Here is an 18174-nt window from a genome sequence, read left to right as displayed (position 1 = left end):
CGTCCCTCACCTGGGACTCTGGTCTCTTCTTTCACGAGCTGAGGATACCTCCCCCTCCCTTATCCAGAGAACAGGGACAGTCTGAGCTATCACTCCTCAATACTGGGCAAGTGGAAGGTTCACTGAAAAGAGGACTCCATGATGGGGGGGGGGACTTAATAGTGAGGCAGCTGTTTGGGGGTCACTAATGCTCCCATAAGTAACCTCTCACCTGTGCTCTGTAAGCAAACCCAAAATGTTCATTGGTCTCACCAAGTAGGAATTCAGTGAAATCAGGCTTTGGCTTGTCATCGGTGCCCATCTGGGGTGGGGACATTCCCCTGTGTCTCCCCAGGAAAAGTTAATGCAGCACCTGGGAAAGGAAGGGGCAACATTGCCACCCATTCTGGAGCTCATCCTCAGAGCACAGCTGCCCTGCATGCCAGCAGGACTCCTGCAGGGCTCGCTAGGGGCAGGATCGGGGACACAGTGGCAGTCTGTTATACATGACAGCTCTCTGAAAAGGGCACAGCATTTACTTTAGCAAATCTGAGATAGGACTAGTGAGCTGACTGCAGTGGGTAAATACCAAGGGTTAAAAAGCAAGTCCTGCGTCATCACCCTTTAGAAAGGACGGGAGCGAGGCCAGCAGGGACTCGTGGCATTCAGAATTAAGATCTGAGTATCTCAGCCGCACACCTCAGGGATGAAATGGACCAGCTCTATTTTAGCATCACAAAGTACCCGGGAGCTGGACCCAAATGATCTCTAATCATTACAGAATTTCAGATTTCTGGGCCTGTTTCCAAGCCTGCTATTAAGGCTGTTCATCAGAAGTAGCCACAGCAGGTGCCAGGGACTGACCCTCAGAGGAGGCAGACTTGCAGAATAAGTCCTGAGAAGCTCCCTGGGGTTCAGGACCCTCTGTGTTCTCTGGAGGCCGCATCCCCTCAGCTCCTCATGTTTAACCTCAGCTGGGCAGAGAAGTCAACCTCAGCATAGGGGTCACAGACCAGCTTCTGGCTTTCTGGCCTCTTCCCATTGGTGGAATCCCCCTCCCGCTCCCAAGGGTCATTCAGGAGTAGGGTGGGCTCTTTGGTTGTGACCTGACTGAGGAGGAATGCTGAATGCCCCCCTGTGGCTGCTGAGAAGAGCAGCTCATGTGGATGGGCCCAGTCCCAGCTGGTGAAGGCCCTAAGGGTAGAGAAAGATGGTGGCACACACCTGGGCAAATGGAGGTAAAGGCAGGCAGGTCTTTGTAAACACAAGCTGGCCTGGTCTACATGAGAGAGTTTCGGGCCAGCCTGGTCTACATGAGAGAGTTTCAGGCCAGCCAGGGCTACACAGTGAGACCCTGCCTAAGAAAGGAAGGAAAAGAAAGAGAGAGAGAGAGAGAGAGAGAGAGAGAGAGAGAGAGAGAGAGAGAGAAGAGGAGAGGAGAGGAGAGGAGAGGAGAGGAGAGGAGAGGAGAGGAGAGGAGAGAGGAAGGAAGGAAGGAAGGAAGGGAAGGAGGGAGGGAGGGAGGGAGGGAGGGAGGGAGGGAGGGAGGGAGGGAGGGAGGGAATAAGGAAGGGAGGAAGGAAAAGTCCTGAATGAAGACTTAACATTATGAGACAAAGACCCTCCAGAGAAGCCATTGCGTTTGTCTCCTGCGGCTGTCGACCGCTGGGCTTGGGGCCTGCCCCTAAGAATGGCTTGTTTCCCCAGTGAGACCCCCTTGGAGTAACCTAAATTTTCATTTGCAAGTGGCTATCACTGGAAGACAGTGTCTGTGTTAGGAGTGGGGGCATGTGTCCATATCTGCTTTCAGTTCTAGGACCCCATCTGGTGCAGACCTGTGCAGACAGACCCTGTGCGTGCTGCCTCAGTCTCTGAGTTCATATGTACAATGGCTCTGGTGTGTCCTTCATCCCCTCTGGTGCTTACATTCTTTCTACCTCCTCTTCCACAGTTCCCTGAGCCCTGAGGGGAGGGATTTGATGGAGACAGCCCTTTTAGGGCTGAGCATTCCAAGGTCTCTCCCTCTGCATAGTGTCTGGCTGTGGGTCTCTGTATTTGTTCCCAGCTGCTGCAGCAGGAAGCTTCTCTGATAATGGCTGAGCAAGGCACTGACCTATGAGTATAGCACAATGTCAGGAGTCATTTTATTGCTGAGCTCCTTTAGCAGAACAGTAGTAGTAGGTTTTCCCCTGGGTCCCTGGCTTCTTCAGTCTGAAGTTCTCGGCCGCCAACGCAGCACTGGGTGTGGATTCCATCTCACGGAGTAGGCCCTGACTCAATCAAATAGTGGTTGGTTACTCCCACAACCTTTGCGCACCACTATTGCACCGGCGTATCTTGCAGGAAGGTCACTCTTGTAGGTACAAGGGTTTATAGCTGGGCAGGTGTTTACCTTTGTCCTTTGATAGCATGCAGAGTCCCTTCCAGCACCGTGAACACTAGTTCACAGGGGTGAAGGCTCTAGGTGGGCACTAGCTCGACTTCTCTGTGTTCAATGAGTTGTGTAAGTGTTATTTTCAGCAATAGGGCCTAGCTGTCAGTTTGTGGAAAGCCGCCAATAGCCTTGGCAATAGCCAAGACGAGGTCTCTTTCTGTAGCCCTAGCTGTCCTGGAGCTCTCTATATAGACCAGGTTGACCTTGACCTTGCAGAGATCTGCCTGCTTCTGCCTCCAAAGGGGTAGGTTAAAGGCCTGCATCCCTATGCTTGGCTAATAATAATTAAAAAAATAAAAAGAGTGAAGACCAAGGTTCCTACAAGAGGGAGGAATCACATACCTTTGGTTTCAAGGCCTCAGCATTTGCTCCTGAAAATTCCAGACTTGCTGGGCCCACAACCGGTGAACCAGCTCCCAAAATCAGCTCCTGCACCACTGTTTTTCCTCCCCCTCTGACTGACCACCCCACCAGAGCCCAGAAAGCCACCGACCAGCCCAAACAACCACCCCTCTTTGTTTCTACTTCGGTCAGCTGGGCACAGGGGCAAACACCTTTAATTCCAGCGCTTGGGAGGCAGAATCAGGAAGACCAAGAATATAAAGTCATTCTCAACTACATAGGAAGCCTGGGATACCTATCAGGCCAATGAGATGATTAGGTGGGTGAAGCATTGCTGTATAACCCTGACAGCCTGAGCTCGATCTGCAGAACCCACCTGTACCCAGCTTTTTCTTTTGGGCCACCAACCAGCTCCCAGATCATGACACGGAGACTTATTATTAGTTTTGAATGCTTGGCCTAGCTTAGGCTCATTTCTGGCTAGCTCTTTTAAATTAACCTGTTTCTCTTTATCTACCTTTAGCCTCGGGGATTCTTACCTTTTCTTAGAATCTTGCTGTCTCTGGCTGGCTGACGGCTGCCTGGCTTCTTATCCCAGGTGTCTCCCTCGTTCTCTCTTTTTTCTCTTCTTTTAAGCCTAGATTTCTCCTATTTATTCTCTCTGCCTGTCAGCCCCACCTAGCCTTTCTCCTGCCTAACTATTGGCTGTTCAGCTTTTATTAGACCAATTGACTGCCTTAGGCAGGCAAGATGAAACAGATGCAAAACATCTTTTTATAATTAAACACACATCCTTACATCATTAAACAAATGCAGCATAAACAAAAGCAACACACCTTTACACAGTTAAAGTAATATTTCTCAGCAAAAACAAATGTAACACGTCTTTGCCTAGTTAGATAATATTCCACAACACCCACCTAAAGGTGGAAAGAGAACCACCTCCTCAAAGTTGTCCTCTGACCTCCACATGTGTGGCATGGCATGCATGCATGCACCCACCTACACATCATAAACAACGACAATAAAATGTAAACAGCAAAACCAAAACCAAAAGGAAGGAAGAAAATGCAGAGCTTAAAGGAGAACTCAATCAGTAAATGGCCTGAGTTCAGAAGTCATTTAAAAAAAAAAAAAAAAGCCAGGAGTAGTGGCTCAGGATTGCAGTCCTAGCATTAGACAGACAGACAGGAAGTTCCTTGGGGCTCACTGACCAGCCGCATCGAGAATTCCAGAGGAGAGACTGTCTCAAAATTAAGAAGAAAGTGGACAGTGTCTAAGAAATAGCCAATGCTCTGGCATGTGTGGAGGAAGACAGAGACACAGAGCAGGACAGAGAACGAAGAGTCAGGATGACAGACTCCTCCACTCCAACGCTTCCAGTTAACACATCGAGGCAGCATCTGAGAGGAGGCCTGACGTGCAGAATGTTGACTGTTCTGCACTCTGCCAGGCCACTTGCCCCTGTCAGGGCTAGCTCATGCATCTGGCCTCCTGCCCAGGCCTCCCAGATGCCAGCAGTGCCCCTGCAAATAGCTCCCTTGCCACCCTTCTTCCTGGGACTCCCAGACAGAGGAGGCTCGGGCTCTCTACTCATCTGGATGCGGGTTGTTCCCAGCAACCACCAAACCTATGGGCTGCGCGTGAGGTCCCTCGGTGGACTGCCAGTCTGTGTTTCTAGTCAAATTGTCCCAGAGACTGTGTTTGTTCTGGAACTTCAGTGCACGACCTTGCTGAGCAGGATGTGATGAGCTGAAGAGCCCAGAGGGGAAGAAGCATTTATGATTCTTTCTCCGGAATGTGAGGCTGGCTGTGAAGCTGCCCGAGTTGGACCCAGGTCAGGAGCCCTAAAGAGACTGCTATCGCTGGCCTTGTATTTACAGAATCCACTCTCCTGGGTGCCTCCAGCCTTGACTGCCAGAGAAAGTTAATGCTTTTAATTGAATAACATGTCGTGTTTTGAAAGGCAATGGCTCACAACAACGGCCTTGTTGGAGGAAGTGTGTCGCTGTGGGGGATGGGCTTTGAGCTCTCAAATATGCTCAAGCCACACCCAGTGTCTCAGTTCACATCCTGTTGCCTGTGGATCAGCTCTTTCTCCAGCACCATGTCTGCCTGCATGCCGGCAGCATGTCCCACCATGATGATAAAGGACTAAACCTCTGAAACTGTAAGCCAACCCATTAGATGTTTTCCTTTATAAGAGTTGTCATTGTTATGGTGTCTCTTCACAGCAATAGAAATCCTAAAGCAACACGTATAAGGATTTTTCCACTGCAACTACCCCCCGAATTTATTCCTGTTATACAGAGGACCCCAAGATGGCACCTGGGCTGTTTGAAGCCATTTAAAAGAAAGAGAAAGACAAGTGTGGTAGTGTATGCCTGTAATCCAGCATTTGGGCAGTGGTGTATGCCTGTAATCCAGCACTCAGGCAGTGGTATATGCCTGTAATCCAACACTTGGGCAGTGGAATCAGTACAATCAGGAGTTCAAAGTCATAGACACTGCCTCAATATGCTTCATATGGGGTGGGCAGGGTCCTGAACAGAGGGTCAGCAGTTAAGAGCATGTACTGCTCTCCCAGAGGTCCTGATGGCAGGCACATTGGAGGCCAGAAGAGGGCATCAGATTGTTTGGGAATAGAATTACAGACGGTTGTAAACCACCATGTGGGTACTGGGAATTGAACCCAGGTCCTCTGCAAGAGCAACAAGTACTCCTAACCACTAAGCCAACTTTTCAGCCCAAAATTAAAAAAAAAAAAAAAAAAAGCAAAAGTGGATTGGGCTGGGAGTGGTGCATGTAAACTATAGTCGCTGTAACCCCAGCATAAAGGTGACAGAAACAGGAGGATCCCAAGGGGTCAATGGCCAGCTAGTTTAGCTCAAAAGATAGTAGAGAGTCATTGAGGAAGCCATCCACACATGTCCACAGCGGGGGTGGGGTGGGGGTGGAGGAACCAGGCTTTGTGGTGCACACCTGTAATCTCAGCCCTCAGAGGCTGAGGCAGGAAGATAGTGAGTTCAAGGACAACCAAGGCTACAGGGTGAGAAGGATGACAGTCTTGCATGACAAGGAATTTAGAATATTTGGAAGAAGACCAGAGATGCTGCTCACAGGTGATGCCCCAGGTCGGGAAGTAAAATCAGAATCATGACTGACCCAGGAGGCAGACATGGAGGGATGAGCAATGTCACTGGGTTGTCCTCAACTCAACCACCACAGTGGGGACTCCACGGACATACCCTAAAGTCAAGAAGGCTATTGTACATACATTATGCAGGCCTGAGGGGGTGATGATGGCAGGAGTTATAAACTAAAACCATCCAAGAAGAGTAGGAGCCGGCTTAAAGCTGTCTGCACTGCGTGTGTGTGTGTGTGTGTGTGTGTGTGTGTGTGTGTGTGTGTGTGTGTGTGTGTGTGTGTGTGTGTGAGAGAGAGAGAGAGAGAGAGAGAGAGAGAGAGAGAGAGAGAGAGAGAGAACTGGGAGTCAGACTCAATTTCTCACCATGGCGAGGAATTTACTAAGCTGTGTTCCCAGCCTGCTTTCTTTTTCTCTCCTCCCATTCAGCTAATTTTTTACAAAAATACTTTATTCTGGGCTGGAGAGATAGTAAAGAACACTTGTTGCTCTTCCAGAGGACTCAAGTTCAGTTCCCAGCACCCACACTGGACAGCTCATAACTGCCTGTAACTTCCACTCTAACAGATCTGACACCCTCTTCTCTTCTGGCCTCTGAGGGCCCTGAACACATGTGACATTCACATAGACACAAACAAATGAAAACGATTTTTGAAAAACCTTTAAAAACACATACCATGTAGCTTCAAGGAAGGGGCTCAATCTTGCAGCATTTTGAGCTTCTCTTAGCTGGGGAGAGTCACACAATGACTCTCAGTGTGAGGGCACCAACTCCTACCCCTTCCTATGCCTCATTTGGTTTCCCCAGTCCCTGTCTCCCAAGGTCCTTAGAAAAGGCCGACCCTGGCTGCACCATTTTAAATGGAGGGGGACGGGCAGGGGGGCAGGTCATGGAGGTTTGTGAAAATGAAGGTTCTGATCCAGGTCAAATGCTTGGTGAGCCACAAAGGCCCATAGGAGGAAGCTCAGCTCTGTGGTGCCATCATATCATCCACCAGAGCATCGCCATCATGTGCTTTTGAGGGCTCTGTCTTTTAATTATCACTTTTAATCATGGTAAAACATCCACAACATAAACCCTGTCTCCTTACCCAGTTCAGGCACTAAATGCATTTACACTCTGTGTGGCCACCCCCAGTCTCTGACGGTCCTACACTTCGTGTTCTCTCTCTCTCTCCCTTGCCCTCCTGCTCCCCCCCTCTCTGTATGTTGTGTGTGCAGACGTGTTCATGTATGTCTATGTGGGCACATGTGTCGATCAGAGGACAGTCTCCAGTGCTTAGTCTTACCTTGAGACAGGGTCTCAATTCTTTTAAAATTGTGTATGAGTATATAGTGGAGGCATGCATGCTATGGTACGTGTGTGGAGGCCAGAGAATAGATAACTTTTTGGGGTCCATTATCTCCTTCCACTCTTGCATGAGTTCCAAGGATCGAACTCAGGTCTCCAGGCTTGCACAGTAAGCACCTTTACCCACTGAGCAGTCTCTCCCACAGGAGACAGGGTCTCTTGTTTGCTGCTGTTAGCATACAAGCTCCTGGAAACTCTCCTGCCTCTGCTTTCCAGCTCTTCAGAGGAGTTTGGGTTGCTTGAGCTGCCATACCCAGCTCTGTTGGTTCTCACAATCTGAACTCAGGTCTTTGTGTTTCCACGGCAACCCCTGAGCCACCTCTCCAACCCATCAGTCTCAAATTTTGAGGATTCTGGGGACCTCTCATGATGCAATCATAGGGTATTTATGCTTTTGAGTCTGGCCTGGGTCACTTATCATTCCACAGGTCTTGGGGTAAAGCAACATCCATATTGTGGCATATACCAGAATATCTTTCCTTTTTTAGGCTGAATAGTTTTCCATTATATGGCTAGACCACACTTGGTTTATCCATTCATTAAATATTTGAGTTATTTCCACCTTTTAAACCATGGCTGTGGGCAGATGGACGTGTAAGTGTCTCTTGGAGACTGCTTCATTCAGGAAGCTGTGGCTATCCACATAACCACTGTCTTGTAGACTTCTGTGTGGTTTTCCCCGTGGTATTTTGGAACCCGGGGCCTCACAAGGCTGAGTGAGTGCAATGCAGCACATACCCCCAGGCTCTATATAATGCTTCTCATTTCAGAGTCTCCCTGAGCCGTCTGTGAGCACAAGGGGTGTGGGTTTAGAGCCTTCACCTCAGACCCTGCTGAGAATGTCGATGCACACATGGTCTTACCCCATCTTATAAACGAGGAAATTGGGGCATAGAGAGGATAGGAATCTTATAACTCACCAGGGAAGTTTTAAACCCAGCTCATCTGACGTTCTAATCCAATCACACATCGTTTCACCAGACCATAATAACTGCCATCTCACAGTCAAGCCTGACGTAAGTGGAGCTGAGACTCACAAAGCCCTTCTCCCTGACTCCTACAGTGAGTCTTAGATATTGAGGCCAGTTGTCGGGGACCTCCCTCCCCTTCCTTCACCATCCCTTCAGACACGTGGGCGTGCTAGGGCTTTCCTTTTTTTGAATCCAGCTCCAGGCGGCCATCCCACAGCTCAATAGCGACACTGTGACATCATAAGCTCAGAAGAGTGAAGTGTCTGCTCAGCCCTGAGTGACTCAGACAGGAGGAAGGGTAGGAGCCAGGGGGAGGCTAAAAGCCCCTAAAAGTTTAAAGCAATCCTGCCAAATGGCTGATTGGTCCCATTGAGGTTAGTCTAATCAATTATTAAGCAATACTTTAATATTTTAAGAGTTTGCTCAATCACAGAGAAATGAAAGCATTTCATGATTTTTTCTCTTACATACTTCCAAAAAAAAAAAAAGACAACTAAAACAAATGTAGATATAGTAGGATCTTTTTTCAATATCCTCTGAGTCATTTTTGTATAGGAACTTCTTGTCCCCACCCCGCCCCCCAAGTCCAGATCAGTAGAGCCTCAGTGGGTGCTGAGAAGAGGCTGTGAACAGACTTAATTCTGTTGGCCTGTCAAAAGTCTACCTTCGTTTTATGAGCAACCTGAGCTTCTCCTAGCTTATGAATGGTAGTGTTTTCATGAGAGTGGCCCCTATAGGCTCAGATGTTTGAACACTTGGTCCACAATTGGTGGAACTGTTTGGGAAGGATTATTAAGGGGTGTGGCCTTGTTGGAGGAGGTGTGTCAGTGGGAGTGAACTTTCAGGTTTCAAAAGTCCATGCCGTTTTCAGTTATTCTCGTTCTCTCTCTCTCTCTCTCTCTCCCTCTCCCCCTCTCCCTCTCCCTCTCCCTCTCCTTCTCTCCCCCCCCCCCCCGCCTGCCTATTGCCATGCTACCTTCCACAATGCTCATGGGCTCACTCTCTGAAACTGTAAACCCCAATAAACTCTTTTCTTTAAGTTGCCTTGGTCATGACACTTCTTCATAGCAACAGAAGAGTAACTAAGACATTGGTGTCACCACAGGCTGTTCTCAGAGTCCGAGGAGCCAGGCCATGTGGGCAATGCCAGGCGTCTCCTCCTTGACCTGTTGCTGTCCATTCTCCCTCTCCTCTCCTCTCCTGCTCTACAAGTCCAATCTTCCCAGGATCAACAGCCTAGAGTCCGAGTAGAGGATGAGGAGAGCTAAAGTGTAGTAGTGTACATGCTATATTATAGGTACAACCCTGAAGTAAGAGGGGATTGACCACCCATCTTATTCTTTGATCAAGTCTCCATTTGGAGTCTGATGCCTCTTAACACTCATACATACATACATACATATATACATCATACAGAGATTCATCTACTTACTCAACCATCTATATATCCACCCACACACCTATACATCCACCCACCCATCTACCTACCCACCCACTCATCAACCTACCCAATTACCCTTCCATTCATCTACCCATCTATATCAATCACCATTGACCCATCTACCCACCATCTATATCAATCTATTCACCCACCCACCCATTTATCCACATATCCATAAATCCATTGACCTGTCTACATTCTCACCCATCTTTCTACCTACCCATCCATCTACCTACCCATTCATCCACTTACCTACCCATCTATCCATTTACCCATCTACCACCTTAACACATCCACCTATGCACCCATCTACCAATCTTTCTATCCCATCCATCCATTCATCATCCACCTATCTAGTCATTGGCCTGTCTACCTACCCACTTGCTTATCACCTATCTACCCATCATCTATCTATTGACTATCTACCTACCCACCCACCAGACATCTACCATCCACACAATGACCTATCCACCTACCCTCCCATCTACTTACCATCCATCTACTCATTGACTCATAGCCACCATTCATCTATCCATCCACCAGTTCATCCATCTACCAGGCATCCATCTACCTAGAACCTACCTACCTATCATTCATCCATCCATGCACTCATCCCCTATCTGTCTCCTGAAGGGTTTCCTTGGCCAAAGAACGAGAATCTTCAGTCTTTCAGAGACCACAGCTGAAATAATAATATAATAATAGTAAATTGGGGACTTCCTTACAGAGTTTGTCATTTGTAGCTTTGGGACCTGGTTGGTGAGCTTGTCCTGAACTTTGCTTTTATTGGCATTGGCCCTAGACTTGTTTATTGGGTCTTTGTCTTTCTTAGCCAACTTTCTGGCATCTTTCTTCTTTCTGTTGTCTTTGGGCAGCATGGTGAAACTCAGAGAGCAGTGACCACTGAAGTCATCAAAAAGAAACCTCTGGTTTTTGGTCTGTCAAATAAGGACACTCCAGCCTTCTCCTGGGGCTGCAAATGAGGAGATCTGTGAAGTGGTCTGCATGCTCGACAGCCTCCAGCACTTCCTGCCTGCCCATCTTCCAAGAGAAACTTGTTGGAGGGAGGTTGTCTTAGTTAGGGTTTCTGTCACTGTGATAAAATATCATGACCATAAACAACTTGGAGAGAAAGGGTTGATTTCAGCTTAAAACTCTCAGGTCACGCCCCACTGCTGAGGGAAGTCAAGGAAGGCACTCAAAGCGTGGGAATCTGGGGAAAGGATCTGTCTTGATGCCCTGGAGGAGTCCTGCTGACTGGCTTGTTCAGTTTGTTTTTTCTATACCCAGGACCACCTACGCAGAGGTAGCACCACCCACAATGGGCTGGGCCCTCCCATGTCAATTACTAATTTAAAAAATGCACCACAGGCCAATCTGGTGGGGGCGTTTTCTCAACTGAGTTTCCCTCTTCTCAAAGGACTCTAACCTGCCGGGCGGTGGCGCATGCCTTTAACCCCAGCGCTCGCTCGAGAGGCAGAGCCAGGTGGATCTCTGTGAGTTTGAGGCCAACCTGGTCTACAGAGCAAGATTCAGGCACCAAAACTACACAGAGAAACCCTGTCTCAAAAAGCCAAAAACAAACAAACAAACAAACAAACAAAAAACCCTCTAGCTGTGTCAAGCGCAGGGGGTCAAAGCTTTGTGATATTTCCATGAATTATTCGAAATCATTTATCTTGTTTAGATCATATATCCTAATTAATGCAGATCTTCGAGACTGTTTTGTCTGTAAAGTTTTCTGAAACGGGCCAACACTTTAAACTCCAATGACCTCTACCTCCCAACCCAGACTCTCTCTCTTTGTCCACTGGGGTTCCCAAGGCTGCTGGCTTCTGCTCATGGTAGAAGTCTTACCACATAGCAGAAACATAGGAACCAACTTTTGACTTTTCTGAACCCCAAGCTTCACCAGCCAAGGGCATTTTGTGATTGATTTGCCTCCATACAATTCACAGGTGACTAACATGCCTCAAAACTCCTAAGCTGCTCCTGGCAACGCACTCCACCGATGCTGATGCTGTGTGCGCTGTCTGCTGCATACGTACGTCACTGCCAAGTGGGTGGATGTGAGGCAACGGCTGAGCTGGCCCCAAGCCTTTCCTACGTTCCCTGGGTTCGATAACAGGGTTTGCGTTGGCTCCTCAGTCAGGGGCTCTGTATATCCTAAAGATGGTCCCTGAAATATTTATCAAGAAGAAGATCTATTTTTAACTGGGGCTGATTTCAGTTCTATTATTCATACAGCCTTGCAGGGCAGGCCTCATGCCTTTGTGCTTGCGAGAGTGAAACAGAGCAGAGGCAGCTGAGCCTGGGCCTGGGGACGGCTAGGGATTTCCAGGGGGCGGGGCAGGAGAGGAACAGCAGCTTCATCTCCCAAACCTCCTTTCTTGGTCAGGTCACTCTGCCCTCATTTTAAAAACAGAGCCACCTCCGTCCCCCTGCCAGCCCTTGAGGCCCCCTCTTCCAGAGAGATGGGCCTGGGTCACCAGAAACCGTCCAGTATAATGCAGGGCAAGCCATCCCTGTTAGAGAAAGCACCTGCTTCCCTGGCGGGCTCCTGCTGACAAGGTCTTGAAAAACAAGCTGGAACCTGTCAGAACCAGAACAAGCACACACGCTGTTACCCACTGAGCCAGGGCAGACAGCTGGTGACAGTGCCAGAGGGATGGCCTCCTGAGGGACACGGTTGGGAACCCTATATTCCCCCTCCCCTGAAATCTCTGGGTACAAATCTAATGAGCAGCTGCTCACCTGGAGCTAGTAGGAGGTCTCCTGCACAGACTGAGCAGGGGGAGGCCAGAGGAAGGAACATGGTGGGGTCAGGATGATGAGAGAGGATCCTGCACCCTGGGACAGATCTGGGACCCAGAGCAGGCTCTTGGCCACTCTTGGCCTCAGAGTTTTAGCTGAAAATGGGAACTCCAGTAACCTGTGCCTCCTGGATATTGTTAAATTCAAGGATATTCTGTCCTTGCTTCTTGTCTTTCTGTTTTATTGGCCAGGGGCAGAGGATGGGCAGACACAGTCTCATTTGGCACCAGGTCAGTACCTGAGGTACCCTCTGAGTTCATCCCCACCCCAGAGCCTCTGCATCTTGCATTGCTGTTTGTGGTTGCCAGTCTACAAGTGAAGGGTCTATTCCTGGAGACCCCTGGTTCCTCCTCACTCACACCAGGGACACATAGTGTCCAGCAATGCTCATACAGGCTCTGGCTTCCTAGGGATGGCTCAGATGTCCAGGAGACCATACAGGGTCCTATTGTCTTGGGATGTTCTTTCCTATTTCTGGAGGTTGGCAGAATGTGAAGGGACCATGCAGGTACCTGACTCCTGGCTTAACTCCTCCATGCCAGCCTGACCTGAATGAAACCTGGGTGGTTGACAAGGTTAGGAGACTTGGAGGTCACAGACCATCAGGCTCACACTCAGGCAAGGAAGATGGGCACTGGGACATGTAGGTCAGCCCAAAGGCCCATGTAAAACCTAATTATGCAGCGCTGTGAAGGGAGCTGAGAGTCTTCTGGCCTCAGGGAAGGTGGCTGGGTCAGAGTGGCCTGGGCTGGCTGGCTCTGCTCATCCTGACCTACCTTCTGGCTCTTGGGGCTTAGATCCTTAGTAGACTCCAGCTGGACAGCATAAGATAGGAAAATGGCTCAGAACCTTCCTGCTTAGCACAGATAGAGATAAGGACACACCCACCTGCGTGGGGACCTCCTTTGCTGCCCCACTTCCTGCTTCTCCCTGCTCTGTCTTTATGGACACAGCTGGAGCAAACCCTTAGACAGAGAGGATGTTGCCCGCTCAGTCCTAAATATGATGCTCTCCCTAGAGACCCCTCCTCCATGGTTCCAGCACCCTCCTTCATAGTTCCTCACTCCTTCCTGCAGTATCCTAACTGATCTGGCCCCCTTCCTCCACTGCAGCTCCCCATGGATGCTTCCAGATCACTGTCCTTCCCTGTAGCCTCCTGAGAAATGCCCAAAGCATGTCACCCTACTTAGAGCTTAGGGGCACAGCTGAGGAGCTTTGGTGAACGCCTGCACAGTTTCAGTTGTTCCTCGTGACAGGTCTCCCCAGCTGTCCCTGCTACTGCAAAGTTTCCTCCTGGGTCAACGTTACACTTCCCCACTCTCCCAGCAGTAGCAGGGGCACCCGAGCTTGGGTTGGAGCAGCCCTCTGCGCCTGGAGCCTCATCGCTGATGAGGGTAGCTCCCAGGACCCAAGGCCATTGGCATCTCCACCTTGTTCACTGGGTGGCGAATCTGCTGCAGCTCACCCTGAAGGATGCTGCCTCTCCTTGACCCGGACATACCTTGGATGTCCTTATCTGCATGCCTGTGACCCACCGGAGTCGAAGAAGATAGGGTGTGGGGTCCAGCACTTGGCAGTAACCTCCTGTCTTCCTCCCTAGGTCTCTGTTGTATCCCAGAGCCAGCCTGCCCCGTCTGCACCTGGCCCCCAGCACAGGGGCACCTGACCCAGACACTGAGCTGGAGATTCCCTTCCCTTCCCGTCTTGGCTGAGGGCTGCCTTGCAGTGTGCCAAGGTGCTGGGGTGAAAATGCTGTGCAAAGTCTCCGGATGGCCAAGTTATTGCCTTTATTTATGTCTCTCTGTGGAGTGGCTTGAGGCTTCCCAGTAGCAAAACACTTGAGAAACAATCGAAAGCAGCCGGGGTCTTGACCACAGGAATCCTGGAAGCTGGAGACTCAAGAGCCTACACTTAGCTCTGTGGAGACGTCTCAGAGAGGGTAGGAGGGCAGCTGGGGGCTGCAGGAGAGGCTGTTGGGGCTGAACAGGTGTTGTGAGCTGCAGACCAGACTGCATGTTGTGGCCACGGTACCACGTGGACATTGTGGGTGGCCCAACCAAGGCAGGCCAAGAGTCCATCTCGTGCTATAGTGGACGGGGCTTCCTGGGAAGCTTTCTCTCTGTCCTGTGCTCACCGACTTCAGAAACGATAAGGTACATGGGCTCGCAGCAGAGACTCTGTCAGGATTCAAACCAAGGCTTGGGAGAGGGCAGTATCCACTCTCAACCTTCTGCTTAATTTTTGTAAAGACAGAGTTCACTGTGTAACTGTTGCTGGCCTGAACTTGCTATGTAGGCCAGGTTAGTCTCAAACTCACACACAGAGATCCATCCACCTGCCTGTTTCCCAAGTGCTGAGATTAAAGGCATGCACTCCTACATATTACCTTGTACTGTTAAACCCCAGGGTGTCCACGGAGGAGTCCTTGTGCCTTCCACACACCATACAAACAACCATATCACCTTTCTTTTGCCTGTACTCCCAGCCAGGGCACCATCCCACTGATTGATAGGCTTGAATGACTTCTGCCACCTGGCCATTGAAGCTGGCAGAACAGAAACCACCGGGGGCTGACTCACACCGGTGAGGACCTTGTTGGAAAGGCATCTGGGAACCAGCAGAAGCTGAGTGTCAGGGACCCCTTATCTGTTATGGTCCTGGTTACAACAGCCTAGTACAGAAGCTTGAGACCAGATGCCCCGAATGGCAGCTTGCCTTTTTGTTCTCTGCTAGGTCATGTAGTCAGTGGGCAACCCCTCAGCGATCCAGTGGCCACCTCAAAGATGTGAAATGTCCCAGCCAGAAGTGACATCCAAAGAGACTGAAGGACTAGAGAATGACTTAATCACAGAGATGATTTGACCAGCTATGGAATGGCGCTTCCAGAAGACATGAAGTAATGGGTTCTGGGGCTTCTGGGTTCATAGCCACGTCAGGGCCCAGGACAACCTAGGAGCTGGGTGCCTCTCACCTGAGCAACAACCTTTCTAACCAACCAGCCCAGCAGTTTCTGGAGCTCTGGAGCCGTTCAGACTTATCAAAGCTGAGTGGGGGTTCTAGGACCCTATGACTGACAGTCTGGTCAGACACGCAGATGATAACTGAAGATTTAAACTTGTGTCTGATGTGAGAATTGGTCTTGTTGAGGGACGGGAGCCTGGAGCTTTAGGGTCAACGGTGACTCCAAGGAGTTAGTTTCATAACCGAGACGGACTACTGGATGATCAGCTGGTGTCTTTTTTTCAATAATTTATTTTTATTTTATTTGCATTGATGTGTTTGCCTGTATGTGTGTTTGTGTGACGGTGTCAGATCTTAGAGTTACAGAGAGTTGTGAGCTGCATGTGGGTCCTGGGAATTGAACTCAGGTCCTCTGGAAGAGTAGTCAGTGCTCTTAACCACTGAGCCATCTCTCCAGCCCTCAGCTGGTGTCTTAAGAGATGGAGAACTGGCCACAGAAGGGACCCACGAGCCTTAAGTGGGTCAGAACACTCTAAATGGCAATGACACTGCTTGGTGTGCCCATCACAACTCTCCCCTTCCTGATCGCTTTCAGGAATGTGTGACAGTGAAGAGGCTCAGAAAAGCTGGGCAGGCGAGAGCACAGCTCCAGAAGCCAGCAGACTCAGGCTGGAGGAGGCTGGGAGCCGGGAGAAGCTCCCGATCCCAGTGCAGCTTTGGCTTATGCATCTGGGCAAAGCAGGTAGACTGCATGGACCCGTGTCTGCTCTAGGATGTACACATGAGGGCTGGAGAGATGGCTAGGCTCACAACCAAAACTATTAGAATGTACACATGAAGGAAGCAAATGGGGGCCACTAGCCACTGCGGTCACAGCCGGGGCGGGCCCGCCCACCCGTGAGAGGATTCACACTGGGTCAAAGGTGAGGCGTGTTACCCGTGTGGCTGGCTTGACCTGCATGGAGTCCCTGAGCAGTGAACATTATAGAGTCAGGAAGTGGGATAGGGTGGCTGGGGAACAGACCTGAGGAGCTGGTGTTTAATGGGGACCAGGCTTCAGTTTGGGAAGATGGGAATGTTCTGAGGTGAATGGAGCTGGTGGCGGCTGCACAGCAATGGCACTGGACTTGCTCTCATTGACAGTGATCTTTAAAAAAAAAAATGGCTAAGGCAGCTAATGTAGAGTTTACATTATCAATTAAGAAAAGAAACTTGCCGGGCGGTGGTGGCGCACGCCTTTAATCCCAGCACTCGGGAGGCAGAGGCAGGCGGATCTCTGTGAGTTCGAGGCCAGCCTGGGCTACCAAGTGAGTTCCAGGAAAGGCGCAAAGCTACACAGAGAAACCCTGTCTCGAAAAACCAAAAAAAAAAAAAAATAAATAAAAAAAAAAAAAATAAAATTACAAAAAAAAAAAAAAAAAAAAAAAAAAAAAAAAAAAAAAGAAAAGAAACTTAAAAAAAATTGGCCACAGGCCAGCCAGGGCTACACAGTAAAACCCTGCCTCAAAAAAACAGGGGGTGCTGGTGTGCAGTCACCCAGCAGTGGGACAACTCTGAGAATCTTCCTGTCCCCTAATCAGCCACAAGGGAGCCTGCAGAGCCTGGGACAAGTGTTGCTTACCTGCCTGCCTGAGACCCTGTGTTGTGCCCAACTTGGTGGGATGAAGGTATAAGACGTTCTGGAACTGTTCCACTTGTCTCTTGGGCTATTGAAACAATGGTCTCCAAAAAGTTGGAATTTCCCTAGGAATCTTTGGCTGGGGAAGGGGAAAGGCTGGTGCTAGCCAGGAGTTCTTGTCACTTGGAAAGTGACTCTCCACAGTTGTGACTTGTCAGACATTTGCAGCAGAGACTGGAGCAGACGCAATGATGGGTCAGTAATGGGCAGGGCCACACCTGCCCCAGGCTGCTTAGCAAACTTCGGACCTTCTATTTAAACCCAAGCCTCATATCAGAACCCCAAAGGTGGACTTGGGCAGGGAGCATTTGGAGTGCTGCTGGACCTGTTTGTTCCTCTCCCAGTGTGGCCACAGTGATAAATCTCGCTGCTCTCACACTGTTGGACTCTTTCATTGGCCTGTTGAGGATGGAGGCGAAACTGAACTTGCTAGGGCTGCCAGAGCCCAGGCAGTGTCCGAACTCGCCAAAGGCGGGAAGAAGCAGCACAGCCAGCATTGGCCGAGTGCTTCTGCCCACCAACAGCGTTCTAAACACGCTGTGGGGTTGTCTGAGGACACAGAGCAGGTGGGCAGGGTGGGCCCCAGCCTGAGAGAGATGCATGGGGCTCAAAGCTGGAGCAGGAGGAGAAGCAGGCACCTAGGCCTGCTGCAGTCATGGCCCCAGTCCCGTTTCCTGAGGAAAGAACACCCATGACTAAGTGCATTCTCTCATCGGGATTCACCCACAAGGCCAAATCTTTCATTATACCTCCCCTTCAGGTTTCTTCCTGTGCCCTCCCTAATCCCAGCACCCTGTCACCCCTCAGCTGGTGCCTCACAGGCTGAGACTGTGGGCAGGGAGAATGTACCAAGGCTAGTGTTGCCTGTGTCCTTGTCTTGGGCCCTGCGATATGTGGCAGGAAACTTGAGTACAAGTGCCAGATAAGAGCCTTTGTGTGGGACAGGGAGGGAGGGAGGAGAGACACCCACGCAGTGGCCTCTCGAGGTGGGCACAGCTGAGGTTGGGTGAGCTGCTAAATGCTTCAGCAGCAGATCAATTCTGCAAAGTAATTTGTCC

The sequence above is a fragment of the Peromyscus maniculatus genome, chromosome 8 (genome assembly GCF_049852395.1).
Source record: "Peromyscus maniculatus bairdii isolate BWxNUB_F1_BW_parent chromosome 8, HU_Pman_BW_mat_3.1, whole genome shotgun sequence".
NCBI lineage: Eukaryota > Metazoa > Chordata > Mammalia > Rodentia > Cricetidae > Peromyscus > Peromyscus maniculatus.
This window is presented reverse-complemented; position numbering follows the sequence as displayed.